This window comes from Monodelphis domestica, chromosome 2 (assembly GCF_027887165.1).
Source record: "Monodelphis domestica isolate mMonDom1 chromosome 2, mMonDom1.pri, whole genome shotgun sequence".
In the NCBI taxonomy this organism is placed as follows: Eukaryota; Metazoa; Chordata; class Mammalia; order Didelphimorphia; family Didelphidae; genus Monodelphis; species Monodelphis domestica.
In genome coordinates, this window is record NC_077228.1 from 147,749,682 (window position 1) to 147,767,751 (window position 18,070).

The 18,070-nt window shown below is 35.3% G+C and overlaps 1 protein-coding gene across 4 annotated transcripts in view; it reads right to left on the reverse strand.

Annotated features, from left to right (window-relative positions):
- The window catches only part of CHRM3 (cholinergic receptor muscarinic 3), a 576,253-nt gene that overhangs the window by 26,730 nt on the left and 531,453 nt on the right, over positions 1-18,070 (reverse strand). The gene's annotated exons all lie outside the window — the stretch shown is intronic.

Genomic DNA, 18,070 nt, shown 5'->3' on the forward strand with positions numbered 1-18,070 from the left:
AGCATCTGCTTTGCAGGCTACCTTGTAATGAGGTTAAATGACATATTTGTAAATTCTTAGTGCAATACAGGAATTTAATAAATGTTTCATTTTCATTCTTTCTGGGGTTTGTGTGTGTGTGTGTGTTTTGCATAGCCTTCCTCTTATGCCTGGAAGGCAACCTAGGGAGATTGCAATTTAGAAGTCGTAAATGAAGCAGTAAATACAATCTTAAAGTGTTGATATAACATGACCTGGACCAATTTTTTAAGTGACCTTTTGAGACTTAAGTTCAAGAAATTAAGTTTAAGCCAAGAGATAATTTGTTTATTACGTTCTTTTCTTACCAGTTTCAAGCTTGCTGAGCTTTTAAGGTATGTTAGGAGAGTTTTAAATGAGAAAAATTTCTTTCCAATATTCCTAAAAAATGAACAAGTGAGAGAATATTGTTAATTAGATAGAGAAAACTGATAGGTAAGGGAACCATTAATTCTCTTCTCTATTCCTTCACATTCCCTAGAAAATGCCAAACTCTAAACTAATTGTAGTTTCTCAAGTTCAAAAAGAGAGTAAAAACAAGAAAGAGGAGAAAAACAGACGTGTGTGTATGTGTGTGTGTGTGAGAGAGAGGGGGGGGGTAAGGAAATCTGGCAACATAAGCACCAAATAATTCTAATACATGGAGACTAATACAAGGTGAAAAAGGAGGGAGAAAGGGGGGAGGAGGGGAGGGAGGGAGGGAAGGGAGGGAGGGAAGGAAGGAAGGAAGGAAGGAAGGAAGGAAGGAAGGAAGGAAGGAAGGAAGGACGGAAGGAAGGAAGGAAGGAAGGAAGGAAGGAAGGAAGGAAGGAAGGAAGGAAGGAAGGAAGGAAGGAAGGAAGGAAGGAAGGAAGGAAGGAAGGAAGGAAGGAAGGAAGGAAGGAAGGAAGGGAGGGAGGGAGGGAGGGAGGGAGGGAGGGAGGGAGGGAGGGGAGGGAGGATTATTGAATATCTACTGTCATGTGCCAGGTACTAAGTGCTTTAAAACTTGTCTGGCAAATAGGTTCTATTATTATTTGGTGCTCTAATCTGAAAATCCTATGACCTATTAGTCCTGTAGAAGAGACACCTCAAAAACAATTCAAGACAAATGTTTCTTTGCCATTTGGGAATAAACATTTACCTGGAATAGTCTTTAAGGAAATATGTGAAGTACTTTTTTAATATAAATGATATTTTTATTTCAGGGTGGTGAGGAGTAGGCAGAGAGGGAAGTGAATTTTAAAGGAGTTATTTGAACAATAAATTATAATTATCAATGAATATTTATTGAGTGACTATAGAGTACCTGGTACCATAGAAGCAATAATGAAAACTACTTTGATGACTCACTGTAGACTTCAGATTATAAATGAATGTTCTTTTTCCTTACTGTTTGCTGTTCTGGTGCTGCCTACTAAGCATTCCTATAATTTTATCATTCACTTTTTCCCCTGAACATACACATGAAACAAAGGTAAAAATCACATAATATGAATGGGAAAAATTTTAGTACTTTAATTTTACAATTATATCAACTTCTGGGTAAAGGGTATTCATCAAATTGATAAATTTTATTCACAGGAACCAGACACACAGGAACAACTTCAAAGCAGTTATATTCATGGCTGAATTGCATCTTTGAAGCAGATCTCTATTAGAGTGGTCCAGGGGCCTGTGCTTGGCTTTTTACTATTTGATATTTTAAAATAATGGCTTGAATAAATGTATGCTTTTCATATTTGGATGTGACACAAAGGCAGAAAGAATAGCAGATGTACCAGATGACAGAATGAGGATTCAAAAAGATCTCAAATACTAGAATTATGTGCTGAATCTAATAAGATGAAATAGAGATGTGATATATTTTAAAACAAACTTCACTTGACCCTGATATCTCCTTAAGGTACCATTCTCCAGTCTTCCTTTTTAGAGAAAAATTGAATTCCTTTTGCTCTCACTTCCTTTCTTCTCACTTCTCAACATCTTAAAGTCTGGCTTTAACCCTCATCATTCAATTGAAATTCTTCTCTTCAAGGTTACTTGATTCTCATCATATCTTCTTAGTCCTGATCTTTTTTGATCTCTCTATAACATCTGATACTGTTGACCACTACTGTTTTCCAGAAAATCTCTCCTCTTTGGGTTTTTGAGACACTCTTCTCCCCTTCTCTTCCTAGCTATCTTTTCCCTCCCAGTCTTTTTTGATGGATCAATATCCATGTCCTATGTTTGGATGACCTCAGGTCTCCATTATGAGACATATTTTTTCTTATATTTCTACTCAGTGATCTCTCTAACTCAGTGAACTCACTAACTGATTATTTCTGATATATTCTATCCCTTCTCTTGTCTCTATGCCTTTATATAGGCTGTTATCCACATATGCAAGCAGTCTTTTCTCATCTCTTTTTCAAAGAATCTCTTACATCTCCCAAGACCTAGTTTGTGGCACACCTCCTTCATGAGCTATATTCCAACTCTGAGATTCTGTGATTCTGTGAAGTAGCTCCTTTCACTATCTTGACTGGTCAATATGTTACTACCTTCATTAGGGAGATTATGTAATTTAAGATGTTTACCTCAGACACTTACTGTGTAATCCTGGGTAAGTCACTTAACCCTTTTGTCTCAGTTTCTTTATCAGTAAAATTGGATGGAGAAGGAAATGGCAAACTACTCTAGTATCTCTGCCAAGAAAACAACAAGTGGGATCAAGAAGAGTCAGACAGGACTTAAAAGGAATGAACAAACAAAGAAACAAAACCAATGTCAGTGGCAAGCTTTGAGTCAAGGCCTTATGGATTCCATGTCCAGTGTTCTAGCCTTATGACAACATGACAAAGCACAATCCCCAGTTTTTCTTTAGTTGCTAGAGCTAAAATAAAACCTTTCATACTATGGCTAATTCTTTAATGAACCTGCAAGGGAAATATAAAATAGATGTTGTGAATGTAAATATAATACTTGATAATGGATTAGATAGGTGAAGTGAGGGATAAAGAGAATTTGAGGTTGTCCTTGAGGTTATGAGAACTTGGATGAATGGGCAGATGGTGGTACTCTTTAATAAGAGGAAAGTTAAGAAGAAGAGAGGGATTTTTATTTTTTTAAATAATGAATTTTGTTTACATGTATTGAGTTTGAGATGCATATAGAACTAGTTTGAGATGCTAAAGGTTCAGCTATTTAGAAGAGAGACTAAGGCTAGAGATATAGATCTGGGAAACACATGCAAGACTAGCATTCAGACAATATATATGGCATCTCCTGGACTATCCCCACAGTCTTCCCACCTTAGTAGAACTTCCCACAGCTTTCACTCTCATGGCTTAGCTTCCAGTTACCTGAAGTATTTCCATATAATGTTGAGGTTTTGAAATAAAATGTTATCAGAGAAAGAAAATAGATGAAATTAAGTGAAAAATTCACTTAAAATTCACAATTCCTAGGAGACTCCAGTATTACTTCTCTATATTAACTCTCAATCATCGCCATCCCAGTTCATGCTCTACCTTAAGTTTTTTGTTTATATAAAAGACCTTAAATCACCTTGAAAAGGGCAAATGTTTTTGTTTCCTTTTAGTTTTAGTTTTGGTTGTTGGTGGTTTTTCCCACTCAACAAGCAAGTTGATATTGAGTCTTTCATGTTGATGCCATTGCATGCAAAATCTTCTGAGTTGTTTAGTGGGTAGATAAGCTAAATGGTGATGTGATGACCTAAGTTAGTGGCATGGGAATGAACACTTTCTTCCTATAAAGGAAAATTAATGTGACTTAGTTGATCTAGATATTTCTTTTTTGGTTGTAGGAAGATTAGAAGGTAGCATTTTAATATGGAAAGAACATTGCCTCCAGAGTTAGTAGATGCGGATTCCAATCCCATCTCTATGAATACTTGTGTAACCTTTGGTAAGTCCCTTAATCTGCCCAGGACTCTTTCTACTCATCTATAAAATTAAGAGTTTACACCAGATAGTCTCTGAGAATCCATGAAGGTCTCAACCCCTATCATCTAGGCCAACTGAAAGACTAGCCTGAAAGGGGCAAAAGTATAGAATGAAATGAGGCAAATTATAGCCATATAAATAACATTCCAAGCACTCCTATAAATAGTAGTGCAATTATGAGCTGGATCTATTTTCTCTTCTACTCTCCTTTTTCATCATACCTCATTTTGCCATTTCCCCCCAATGTTCTTTTTTCCTTTATCTTATTTTGTATTACTTATTAATAGCACATTTAGGATTATGCTCAGTCATTTTTCAGTCATGTCTGGCTCTTTCTGACTCCTTTTTTTTTTCATTTTCTTGGCAAAGACACAGGAGTAGTTTGCCATTTCCTTTTCTGGTTCATTTTACACAGGAGGAAACTGAAGCAAGTGGGATTAAATGACTTGCCCAGGGTCAAACAGCCAGTAAATGTCTGAAATGTCAGAAAAGGTGAAGTCAGGAAGACTGTCTTCCTGACTCTAGGCAGTCTAGCATTTTGGACTGTACCACTGAGCTGCCCTTTAGGATTGTGATATTCTAGAAATTTGGTATGAGAACAGGAAGGGATCCTAGAGATCATCTAGTCAAACAGTTAATAAGCATATATTAAACACCTTCTAAGTACCAGGCACTTAGATGTTAAGTGCTAGAGATAAGAAGGAAATCAAAACACAGTCTCTACCCTTGAGGATTCACAATCTAGTAGAGGAGACAAGCAAACAAACATATGTAGTATACATCCAAGACAAATAGGAAATATTCAACAGAGACAAGGTATTAAGAAATTAGAATGGTTTCCTATAGAAAATGAGATTTTAGTTTGGAATCAGGAGCAGAAATGAGGAAGGTGAGCATTTCAGGCATGGGGAATAGCCAGAGAAAATACCAGGAGCCAAGAGATGGAGTGTTTTGTTCATGGAACATCAGAAAGGACCATGCCACTGGATCAAAGAATAAGTGGGAAGGTCAAAGGTGTAAATGACTGGAAAGGTCAGGGTCGGGTAGAGTATTTCTGAATTTGAATGCCAGAAGATTTTGAAATCCAGAAGGTCCTGGAAGTGACAATGAGCCATTGGAGTTTACTGCATATGGGGGTGACTTGATCACACTTGGGGTTTAAGAAAACCACTTTGGTGGCTGAATGGGAATCTGAACTGGAATGAGGAGAGAGAAGTGGTAGGCAGACCAATTAGCAGGCATTTGAAATAATCCAGGTATCAAGTAATGAGAGTCACACTAGAATGGTGGCAGTATGACAGAGGGAAAAGGAGACATATTGTAGAGAGGAACCAATGGTAAAATCAACAAGTCTTGGTGATAGATTGAAAATAGTGGGTGGAGTAGGGAGAGATAATAAGGAATGGAAGATAACATCTAGAATGTGAGCTTAGGGGCTTTGGGAGGTAAAAGTAATAGGAAAGTTTGGAAAGAATGAGGATTTGGGGGAAAGATATTGAGATCAGTCTTGCACCTGATGAATTTAAAAATGTCTTTTGGTTACCCAGTTCAAGATATCTGAAATAGAGTTGGAGATGCAAGACTGAAGGTGAGCAGAGAGGTTAGGGCTAGATAGGTAGATCTGAGAATCATTAGCAAAAAGATAATTGAAACCATGGGAAATGATGAGATCACCAAGTGAAGCAGGGTAGAGGAAGTATAGAAGAGAGTCCTGTGGGACCCCCAAAGTTAGTGAATATGATCTGAATGCATATCCAGCAAAGGAGACTGAGAAAGAGTGGGGAGACAGGTAGGAGGAAAATCAGAATAGTGTTTCAAAAACATAGAGAGAAAAGAATGTCAAAGAGAAGAGTGATCAATAGTAACAAAGTGTACAAAGTGGGCAATGATAATTAAGAAAAAGTCATTGGATATGTCAATAAGCAGGTCTTTGGTGACTTTGGAGAGAGCAATTTCAGTGAAATGATAAGGTTGGAAGTCAGATTGTAGGGGGTTAAGAAGAAAGTGAGAGGAAAGGAAGTGGAGGAACTTATAATAGATCACCTTCTCAAAGAATTTAGCCACAAATGGCAGAAGAAATATAAGACAATAGCAGGGATATAAGGATTTTATGAGGATGAGGGAGATATGAGCATGTTTATCGGCAATAAGGAAGGAGGCAGGAGATGAAGAGTTCAAAAATAAGTGAGGGCATGAGGATGACAGAAGGGGCAATCTGAGGAAACTGTATGAAAAAAATCTAACACCTTTATCTTACAGATGAGTTGACCGACATCAAGAGACTTGGTCAAGATCACTTTAACACTAAATATCAGAGCTGCGGATCAAGCCCAGGTCCTTGAAATCCAAACAATGAGTCTTATCAATATCCTACCATTTGCTACTAAGATGAAGAAGTGTCTAATAACAGAGTGATCTTAATTTAAACTGTCACTCTTACTGTGTGACTGCTTTGCTTCTTTGACTCAGTTTCCTCAGCTACAAAATACCTCTGCTTCACCTCTTCTCTTCCACCCTCTAAGGAATAATGTAAGAATTCATGGAATCAAATTAGTTTCTAAAATTTTATCATTTTTTGACCCTTGGATATAGCTGTTACATAGAGGATAGAATTAGAAGCCTTGCAAGATGGGAAGATGTATTCAATTCCCATCTGTGTGATCTTACACATCACTTAAACTCTCTAGTGCTCTAGTTAACTCTTTATAAGTAGAAGAAAAGGCTCCAGTTGTCACTAGTAAATGGAATTTCCTCCTCCAAGAATTCTCTAAACCAGTAAAATCCCAGATCTAGTCCGTATCCTTTTCCTACAGATCATAACATATTTAAATAGTACTTTGCAAAAAGTCACAAGCTGTGTAATTATTGCTGTTATTATCAAGGGAATTAGCACCTTAATCTTCAAATCTGTGAAATGGGGATAATAATAATACCTCACAGGCTTGTCATGAACATCAAATGAGATAAAATATGTAAAGTGTTTTATAAACCCTATAGTACTACATACATGTTAGCTATTATTCTTAAATTTAATATTAAAGAAATAATCACAAAACCTAAGGTTTCTTCCATAGAAAGAAGGTAATTAGAAAAAAAGGAAAGAATAGAAAAATGATGCTGTCATCTTTGTCTTTCTACTGTCATTGTATCTTTGTGGTTGGTACTGTCACCTACTGCCCAGAAACCTGAGAGCTAGCTGTTCTGACCTTGGGCCAACCAGACAACTTAGGAGGTAAAATGAAAGCACCAATTTCTTTCATCTCATCGCTTCTGTCATTGTCCATTTCTAGCTCTCATTCTAAGAATTTTTCAATTTGCAAAAGAAATCTAGCCAGCATAGACCTTTACATGAATAAGAAAGTTTAGTGCTTATATTGGCTATTATACAAGGAGAGAGATACCAACTGATCTGCCTGAAAAAAAGTTGGTCACAGATCTAATAACTAATGAAAGAATGATACTCCTTTTTCTTGAACAAAATCCAGCGTTCAGGGTGTCTAATTTGAAAAGGAACCAGCAATGTAAAAAATGATTTAAATGAAATTTAAAATTAAAGTCAAAAGAGAGGAACATAAAGAAGAAAAACTAAATTCAAATATTTGGAGTTCTAAAACTCTATAAATATGAAAAAGCAATTTAAAAAACCTTCCCTGCGGTCTTCACTCACTAACTACTTAGATGTTCAGAAATAAAATTTTGGTTATATTCCCTATATTCAATTAGAATTCTCAAAACTACATTCTGTTTGTAATTCCAATTGAATCTTTTAGGTTTCATATGAGGGCAAATAGACCCAACAACTCAGCTTGAGTTTCTAGAACTGTAGGAATTACCATGAATCCTCTAAATGGCCTTTGAGGCTGTAGGGGAGAAAATGCCTCATCGCCAAAACCAATTTTTAAAAATTCCCACTGGGTTTTGAAAGACACTCTTCCCCTCAACTATTCTGAATCTACAATTGCAAGGTAAATTATCAGAAAGCAGCAAATAAAAAAAATTGCAGAAAAAATATTCTGATCTCTTCTTACCTTACCATGGAGGTCCCAAGAGTAAATTTACCTCAGTTTCTCTAAGCATCTTTTAATGAAGAACTGTTCCAGAGGTTTGGGGTTTGCTTTCCTTGTTGAGAATAACAACTGTCTCATGGAAGGTGAAAAATGACATTCATGTCTTTCACCCAGTCTTTTCAAATCAGCAAATGGTGTCCTGAAATTGTGCTTACCTTGGTGAAAAGCCTTAGGTGAACCAGCAAGCTAAGCTAATAAGTGTGAGTGTCTGAAAATGAGTGCTGAATAAACACACTCTGGGAACCTAATTTGTGACATAACCAAAAAAGGAATGCAGGAAAACAAAAATGAAGATTGATTTCTTCAACAAAAGACGAGAAAGGGGCAATACTAATAAAGAGAAATGTCACACAGACAAGACCAAAATGTGAGAAAACTATTTTAATAGAATGAATTATTGAATTGCTGCTATTATTATTATTATCATTATTTTATTCCCCCTCCTGCTATAACCTTACTCTCTTATATAATGCCTTATCATAATGCAAAGGATGACTTTGGCTTCAGCAGAACATAAACTTTGATAAGTTCCCAGGTGGTAGAAAAGCTTTGTCTACCAGCTTGGTGTCAGATCAAGTAGCCTCTACTAAACTGTACTCTCCTTGAGGACAAGGACGATCTCCTCCCCAAGCAGGAAGCTGCCACTGCCTTTTGTCTTCTGGTTTCATTTATAGCAAATGTATTGAGTAACAAAATATATTTAATATATCCTCTAATCACTCCACAAGGATTTCACATTTAGAACTCTGAAGATGTCTAAAACTGGTTTTAAAATTCTGTGATTCTTTGAATCCTTTACTCCCTCTCACATTGCTCTGCTACAATCAATACAAAATCAGCAACAGGGCAAACAATGATAAAGTACAGTAAGGAGTGATGAGTTCAGAGGCTGGAAAAGGGAGCTTGACTATTGAAGGCTTTGAATGGGATTTTTTAATTATCCTGTGATCAGTGGGGACAATTGCCATTTTTTTAAAAAATCAGGATGCAGATATATGCAAAATATGCTCAGTGGAGCTTTTAGAACAATAAAAATTCTAGAATATAAAGAATTAATCCTTGAGAAATATGTACTGGAGGATTCAGAAATAGATATTCCAATAACTGGTTTAATAATACTTAAAAATTTTTGCTATTGTATAAAACATGGATCGTTTTGGCATAAATATGTTGTAATGGTCAATTTCAGATTAATTTCTATTAGAGAAATACCTTCATGGTCCCAAAGTTAAAATATGTTGATGAAGAGAGAAAAAAAGAATGAGAGTGTGATGTTAAAAGTTTTAAATCAAATATAAAGGACTTTGACTAATACTTTTTTTTTTTTTTGCAGGTGGCCTTGTGTTCCATGGGAAACAAACCCTGCTGATTTTTAAAAACTGCTCATGACATCTTTCACAGCATGTATATTATTTTTTAAAAAATATACACTACCCTAAAAATATTCCAGTCTAGCATGACTGCAGGCTATCAGGATGTTATATCCTCATTTTTACACTTCCTGCTGATATTTGGAAATTGTCATCATCTCCAATGTTTAATCAATGTTTTTTTTTTTTTCCTGAAGAAGGGATCAGGGCATAGGGCCTGATACATAATGGGGTTAGCTCTGAACTTGTGAGTTTTATCCTTTTACTACTTGCTATCCTCAATGAGAGGCAGAAGGATGAAGTGAATAGAGAGCTGGCTTTGAAGCCAAGGTAACCTGGGTTCAATTCATGCCTACTGGTTATATGATCCTGGATAAATTGATTGACCACTTAAGGACAGGTGATGCTATGAGACTATACACTGTAGAAAATATTTCAATAAGCATTAGTCTAGAAAAATTGTTATTAACCTATTTTGTGTCATGGACCCTTGATTAGTTTGGATTTGTCCTCAGAATTATCTTTTTAAATGTATAAAATTAAATACATAGGAAACTAAATCTATCAAAATACAATTATTAAAATATTTTTAAACAAGGTAATTGACCCTAGCCTAAGAACTCCTAGACTAGAGAATTTCCATAACCAGAAAGTCTCCCTAGGAATGATGTCAGAGAGCTAGAATATATCCCTATCTTCAAAAAATTATATTTCTTTGCACTTATTATAAAAAGTATGTCCATCTAACAATTAGGATCTTGGGGAAGGACCAGAAAGTGCAAAAATCTCAGAAGTAGTTTGAATACTGGGTTGAACATTTACTGTGTGTTTGTGAAAATATAGCATAACTTCCTTTGCATTCAGCTTTTCATCTTATGAATGAGGACAATAATACATCATCTGCCTCAGAGTGTTGTTCTGAGGAAATGGTAGTTGTGCGACACTAGACAGCTTTTATAAAATGGGAATAATCATAGTTTCACTATCTCTCTCAAAAGGCAGAAGGGAGGAAACACACTATTCAAATGTAATATAAAAGCCACACTGACCTAGTCATGTGGGAAAACAACTGGGAGCATAATAGTTACACAAGTTTCCAAATTCCTTCTTCATGGCATGGAACATGGCATAGATGTGACAGCTAGAGTACATGGGCTCTAGAATGCTCTATATCTACTTTCAGAGGACTAGCCTTGTCCAAGTCAGAAAGGCTCATCACCAAGCTGGCTCCAATGTTAGAATTGTGTAGCTAAATACAAGAGTATTAATTGTGTCTGTATATATTCTGCCTTTCTCATATCCCTCCTTGAAAAACTTCTGCTTTCTGATTTCAGCTTAAAAATGAGTGGCAAAATGACTCATGTTGGAATTGTCTTTATTTATTCATGCTTTATCCATTTGAAGGAGATCTCTTCAAATTATTGCATTGTCTTTTTTAGGCTTGAATTGTGAACTAAGCCTGGAAAAATAATACAATATATATGTAATATTATACATGTGGCATATACATGTATGTGACATGCATGTAATAGTTTATTTAATGCAAATGTGTGTCTATACAAATATGCACATATGCGTATATAATACATTTTTTAAAAGTATGTAGTTTCTGTTTGCTTTTTAAAAGAGGCATAGTGCAGACTTTGAAGATACTTACTTGCCAGTATTGTTATAGAAAAATCTAAAGAATAATTTATACCTAGCCTTAACTTTGGTGAGGTGATATTCTTTAGGGTAAGGTTAGGTAACTCTAGATATTAAGGTTATAGGGTAGTACTTCTATCTTTTACTGATGTCATACCTCCTAATTCTCCCATATATGCTTATTTCTTTTTCTTTTTCCTTTTTCCCATCACTTTTGGCCTTTATTCTCCACCTATTCCCTTTTGTTCATTTTATTTCAGATCTATCATTGGCCCCAATCATTCTTTTGTTTCTTCATTCCCCAAAACCTCTTAACATAACCTCTTCAATTGGTTTTAGGGTTATTCTAATGTAGAAGAGGCAACATAAATGGAACTAAGGAAAAGAAATAAATTACTATAATGTAAAGAGTAACAGCCTAGGAAACTAGGTTTCCTAGGTCTGTTTATAAGCCATGACCTTGGACAAGTAGTTTACTTCCTTTGGGTCTCAGTTATTTTATCTAATAATAATATTAAAGATACTACATAAACTATCAAGGCAGAAGTTGGACCTGATAATTGCTTGAAGTTCTTTACTTCTTTCAGATTTATGAGTCTACAGTTCTAGTCATTAAGTGTTTGGCTTGGCTTGCGGGACTTGATACTGATGAAAAAGAGGTTGGTCACTCCGAGGTTTACCACTTTAGTGGGAATCAGTCACACATGACAAAATGAAAGCCATAAGGATCTCTGTATTTTCTCTTAGAAGACCTGGATTCAAACTTCAGTTCTACCACTTAACTTTCCATTAAGTCACCCACTTTCTTTTCATCTCAGGTTCCACCTCTGTAAAATGACTACAGTAATACTTGGACTCTCTACCTCACAGGGCTACTGCAAGGATCAGGTGAAATAATGTGTATGAAGTGCTTTGTAAATCATAAAGTAACTGATGTATTTCAGATATTGTTACTATTACATAGAAAATATTCTAAGTTGAAATCCCCGGGTTAGGTAAGATAAAAAAAAAAGGAAGCCAGCAAATAATTCATCAAAGCCAGATTTACTTGAGAAATCATTTCTAGGCAAACGTGAGTAGATTATAACAAAAACTCATTGAAATGAAAAGTGGCACCAAACACTTCAACATTAACTTTTCCACCAACTCTTCTCCAGTTTACCAATATACTTCAATCCCATTCATTTGCTGTATCTCTGAAGTTATTTATGTACAGGCTATGATAATTTTAAAAGTTCATTTCTTTATAGTTTGTACATTCCTCTGGATGTGGAATGTGTATATGCCACTGATTTAGCACAACCAATCACCATGATAGGGGAAAAAATCACAAACAATGACTGTTCCCTGTGGAATCTTTAATGTCATCATTGGTTAAGAAGTTCAACATATTACCTATGCCTATAATTATGATTTTTTCTTTCTCCCTGTCTTCCCGTAAGAGCAAAGAAAAATCACCTCTTAATTTTGTTATCCTTTTATCCTCTCCACTAGAAATGCCTATAGGTGTGCCTTGGGCTAAAACTAATGAATGTCATAGGAATCAAAACAAGAGCATAAACACCTTGCATAAGGGATCTCTCTCTCTCTCTTTTACTGTTTCAGTGGAAATATACAGGTTGTTGAAAAATAAAATTTCTAAATAGTTTAGAATGGCATTAAAACTTTTGGGACAGCATGTAAGAAGAGTAGGGTGTCTTAGAACACTTACTTTTGTTGAAATTTAAGCCCACACAATTTAATGCTAAGAAATATATGGTTGATAGATTTCATTCTTAACTCAGAACTATAAAAAAAAACAAAGCCCTCCAAAACATGAAAATATTGAATATAGGCCATAGTGGAATACCAGTCCAGACAGAAGGTTAGGGGGGAGAGAGAGGAACCCAAGATCTGTAAATAGGGATGTCCAGAAACTTCTCACCTCTGAGATTTTGCCATTTTTCTCAGCCGATCCATTTTGTATTTGAAATGTTTGTCTATCTTGTGTTCCCAGGAAAGACTGGTGTCATGTGTCCAGCATATTGCCAACTACATTGCTGACACTCAACAAACAATATTAATCCTTATCATATGACTTAATTGAAAGCTTGCACAGGAAACTTGCATACAGTTTCACCTGTCCTTCCTGCCTAACCCAGTGTAATTCTACTCACACAATCACAATCTGTTAAATAAGACTAGTGAACTCCTTGCAACTCTCAGTAACTTCGTGTATGTTAAAAAGTCATATATGTATGTGAAATTATATGTGTGCTGATTTCCTTTCAGAAGGCTAAGAGTTTGTGACCTTCATCTATAACCTTCTCTGTTAGCCTGCATACTTTTGTTTGCTTTCTTCTCTTTTGAAGATGAACTTGTTTTTCAAGGGCTATAATTTCTTCCCATTCTGTGAACCTCTCTAAAGGTATCTCAGACAATGTGATTGTTTTTCCCAATCAGTTCAGCAGAACAATTTGTAAAGGCCAAGGAATGACTCATGAATGACAAGAGTTGTTGAGTTGTTAGAAAAGGGGAAAAAATGCACATTGACTTAAAATAATTTCCATTTAAAAGCCCCAAATGATTAATTTGTATGGAAAGTAATTTATAGAAAAAGTCAATAAGGTATAAGCTAAATATATGATTGATATATACCCCTTCCTGTCCCAAGGAATCACCCTTTTGTTCTCATTTTCAGAAACATTTTAAGAATTCAATCAACATATTTATTGAACACCTCAATGTTACTTAGTACAATGCAAGGCATTTAAGAGTTGGAAATGGCAATACCACCTCTTGAGTTTGTACTCTAGTTGAAAGAGGATTGATACAATTAAATAATCTCATATTTGATGGGACCTCAGAAGTCATCTGGTTTAATCCCCACTTTAAAGCAAGTTATCTTCTTTGAAAGTAGTGTCAGACAAATAGAAATGGATAGTCAAGCCACATATTGACTTAGAAAACCACAAATTAACATTAAATATGTTATATTATATTTTATGCATCTCATTAAACATTTTCCAAATATATTTTAATCTGGTTAGGGCAGAGTTCTGCCAGCTGGGAGGTTGACACTTCTACTCAATAATATCCTTGGCAAATGTTCATTCAGCTTATGCTCCACTGAGAGAGAATATGCTATTTCCTGAAGCAGCCAATTTCATATTTGGAAAGCTCTAACTTTTCTTCTTTATATGTAACGAAAATGTATCTTTCAGAAAACCATTACTTCTATTTCCCCGTTAAGGTCAAAGTAAAAAGGTTGAAACCATACTCTATGTGAGAGCTCTCACAAAACTCACAGATAATTATTAAATTTCCCTTTAACTAATTCCTCTGTTATGGATTTTAATTATATCGGTCTTAAGTACTCGCTCTCCTTTTTTCCATATCTTTCCTAAAATGTGACCCACAGAACTGATCATAAATTTTGCAGATATGATCTGGAATACTATAAGGAAGGACTGTACCCTTCCTTATTCTAAATGTCATAAACTCATTCTGCTATTGTCCCAGAGACATGATGTATTGAGTAGAGAGCCAAACTTGAAACTGAGAAGACCTCAGTTCAAGTCAAGATATATATCTAGTAAGGGATCTTTGGCAAGACACTAACCATTTACTGCTCTAGGCTATGCTTTAAGAAGATTAGTAGCAGAGAAAGTACCAATCTGTATTCAGGAAGGGAGTCTGGACTCAGCGAATCCTCACTTTTTATAGTACCTCTGATAAGTGGTCCTCCAGCCTTTGCTTAAAAACCTCCATAGAAAGAGCACTTTCACAGCCAAGCTTTTCTTGCTTTTCAATTAGAGGATCATTCTCTTTTCTTACATTCCATCAAAACCTCCAGACCAAAATGCTATGTCTCTCCCTTCATATATTTGTAACATCAATTTTTTGAATATTAGTGAAGGCTTGACATTTATTGCTATTAAATTTCATCTTATCTGTATTAAATTCAGTACCAACGTATCCTGTCAAGCCTCTTTTGGTTGCCAAATCTGTCATCTAACATGTTATCTTTCTTCTTTAGCTTCATGTCACCAACAAATTTGATAAGCAGGCCATTTATGGCTTCCTATAAGTAACTTTCAAAACTCTGAACAGAATAGGGCCAATGACAGAAGCCTGTGACACTCACTAGAAATCAACCTCCTTTTAAGTTGATAGCAATATGTCACTTGATACACAAGATGTCAGACTGATGGAGATGGAGAGACCAAAAAAAAAAAGTCATGTAATTTTTAAAAATTGACAAAGTACTTTCTCTATAACAAGCACTTTCCACCCAATATAACTGCAGAGGTAGAAATACTAGCATTTTTAAAATCTCCATTTTAATTATCTCCACTTTAAAATAGGAAATTAAGGCTCAAAGAAGTTAAATTAAATCCTAAAAATCACCTGGATAGCAAGTAGCAGATCTAACTCTTGAATTTATATCTTTTATATTAATCCAAAATATCTAGAAATCCCTTTGAAATTAGTAATGTCTCAAGTCTCTCTGCTCTCCAATCTACCTTCCATTCAGCTATCAAAATGATCTTTCTAAAACATAGATTGGACCATGTCACTCACCTCTTCAACAAACTCTAATACCTCAAGGAATAACAAAGTTCTCTAGATTTTTTAAAACCCTTAACATTTCAAGTCTTATACTTTATTCTCCTCGATATATTCTACAATCCAGTGACACAAGTCTCCTTATTGTCCCTTGAACAAGATATACCATCTCCTAATTTGGGGCATTTTCACTAATATCCTCCCATACTTTCCCTCCTCCCCTTATACCTTCTGGATTCCCTGAATTCTTTCAAGCCTCAGCTAAAATGCTACCTTTTGTTAAGAAACCTTCCCTAGTGTACATTAATGCTAGTGTCTTCCCTCTAAGGTCATCTTCAATTCACTATGTGTGAATATATGTATTTGTGAATACATATAGGTATATTTTTTGCATATATTTGTTAGTGGGTTGTCTCCCTTGTTAGAATGCCTCTTTGAGGGCAGGATTTTATTGTGTCTTTCCTTTCCCAATGCCTAGCACCTAGTAAGCATTTTTTAAAATGCTTCTTAATATATTAATTTGATTTGGTAAATAATTGCATATGGAAGGTGAGAAAGAAAATAGAGTTGAAGATGACTATGGGGACAAACCTGGGTGACTCAAAAAATAACATAGTAAGAAAATTAGGATGAGGGACAGGTTTAGGAAGAAAGATATATTAACTTACCAATGACTACAGGGATGTCACTGGAAATATATACTGGGTTGATATACAGAATAATATATGGAAATTTTCAGATTCACATTTATATCTCAGTACTGTCTTTAATTAACTATTTGAATTTTGGCCAAGCAGTTGACCTTGTATGGTTTCGTTTACTAATTTGTGAAATATTCATCAAGCATTTTGAATTAGGAAAAGGTATTATTATAATTTTCACTGTTTAAGGAACAATTATTATTTTTTTCATCATCTTGTTATAATAAGGTGAAAGTTTTTGTTACTTATAACTTTCAAGTTGATTAGAAACAGCAGTGGATTCCCTAGCTAGAGATATATTCAAGAGAGGTTGGTACTGACCAATGTTGTACCTTATATGTGAGATCCAGGGCTATACCTTTATCTTCTCACCCATAAAGGATAAGGAATTTATTCTCTGGCTAAAAGAGGAAATTATATAGGACTTTTTCAAACTCTTCTAACTGATGGTGACACAATCCTGGTTTGTTCAGTTTTGTTTTTTGAGAAAGAGAAAGAGCATCTCTTTAAATCCTTATGTTTGTAACAGGTACATTCTGCCCAGAATTAATCATGGCAACCAGTATGGCAGTCATATATGTTTGCAAAGTGGAAGTTTGTTCTATACTGTAATGCAGCAATATCATTAAGGCCATTTAAACTGTTATATAATCATTTCTGTTGTTCCCTTCTGTTATCCCCAATAGCACCTGGTGCTATTGCTGGGCAATTTAATTTGTCACCCACATAGAGGAAAGATTCTTTTCTGTAAACTACTTCAGAGTTTTAGGGTTTTTTTTCCCTGTTTCCTTTACAGTGTGGGGAAGATACTAGAAAGAATATACTTAAGGGTTAAGTATTAGTGTCATTAGCATATAGTCATATAGTCCTCTTTACCTTTTCTCAATTTTCTCAGGCCTCCCACAATCAGATTAATGACAGAAGGCACTTCACAACATGGTGAAAATGATATGGATGCTTAGGACAAATATGGTCCCTGTAATTTCTTTGGGATTCATGTTCCATTTGTCAGTAATGTTTCAATCCATGGTTGGTCCTTTATATCTCTCAGAATTATTATGAAGATCAAATATGATAATGCATGTAAAAGTGATTTATAAACAGTGTCATCAAAGTAGAATATTATACATACATTCAATTCCTTGGGAAGAAAAGAAACTTTCTTTTCTCCTTTCCTGGCACAGAGTAGGCACTGAATAAATACATGATGACATGTTGATTTGCAGACATTGATGATAAAAAAGTTGGTTTCCCCTAATACATTCGATAGAAGCTCCTTGATGGCAGACTATCTATGCAACCCCTAGGGCTAAGAGTTAAGACAGCAAGTTGGTGAAGTGTATAGAGCACTGGGCCTGAAGTCAGGAAGATGTTTCTTCCTGAGTTCAAATCCAGCCTCAGACACTTACTGGTTGTATGAGCCTGGGCAAATCAATTAATTGAGTTTGCCTCAGTTTCATCATCTGTAAAATGAGAGAAGGAAATAGGAAACCACTCTAGTATCTTTCCCACATAAATCCTAAAATGAAGTCAGAAAGAACAACAAAAATGCCTGGCCAGTATTATTAGGTGACTGTTTGATTTAGTTGCTCACAGCTTGAGACAGAATTCAACAATATGTATTAATCATCTACTATGAGCAGATCCCCTTCCCGAAAAACTATATCCAGAGGAGAAGGAAATCAGTTTTTACAATGGAAAATTTTTATGCTCTTCTCAAATCCCTTTAACTGAAAATGATATCTATTGGCCAGACACTAGCTATTACTAAGTTTAGTACTGGAGGAGATACA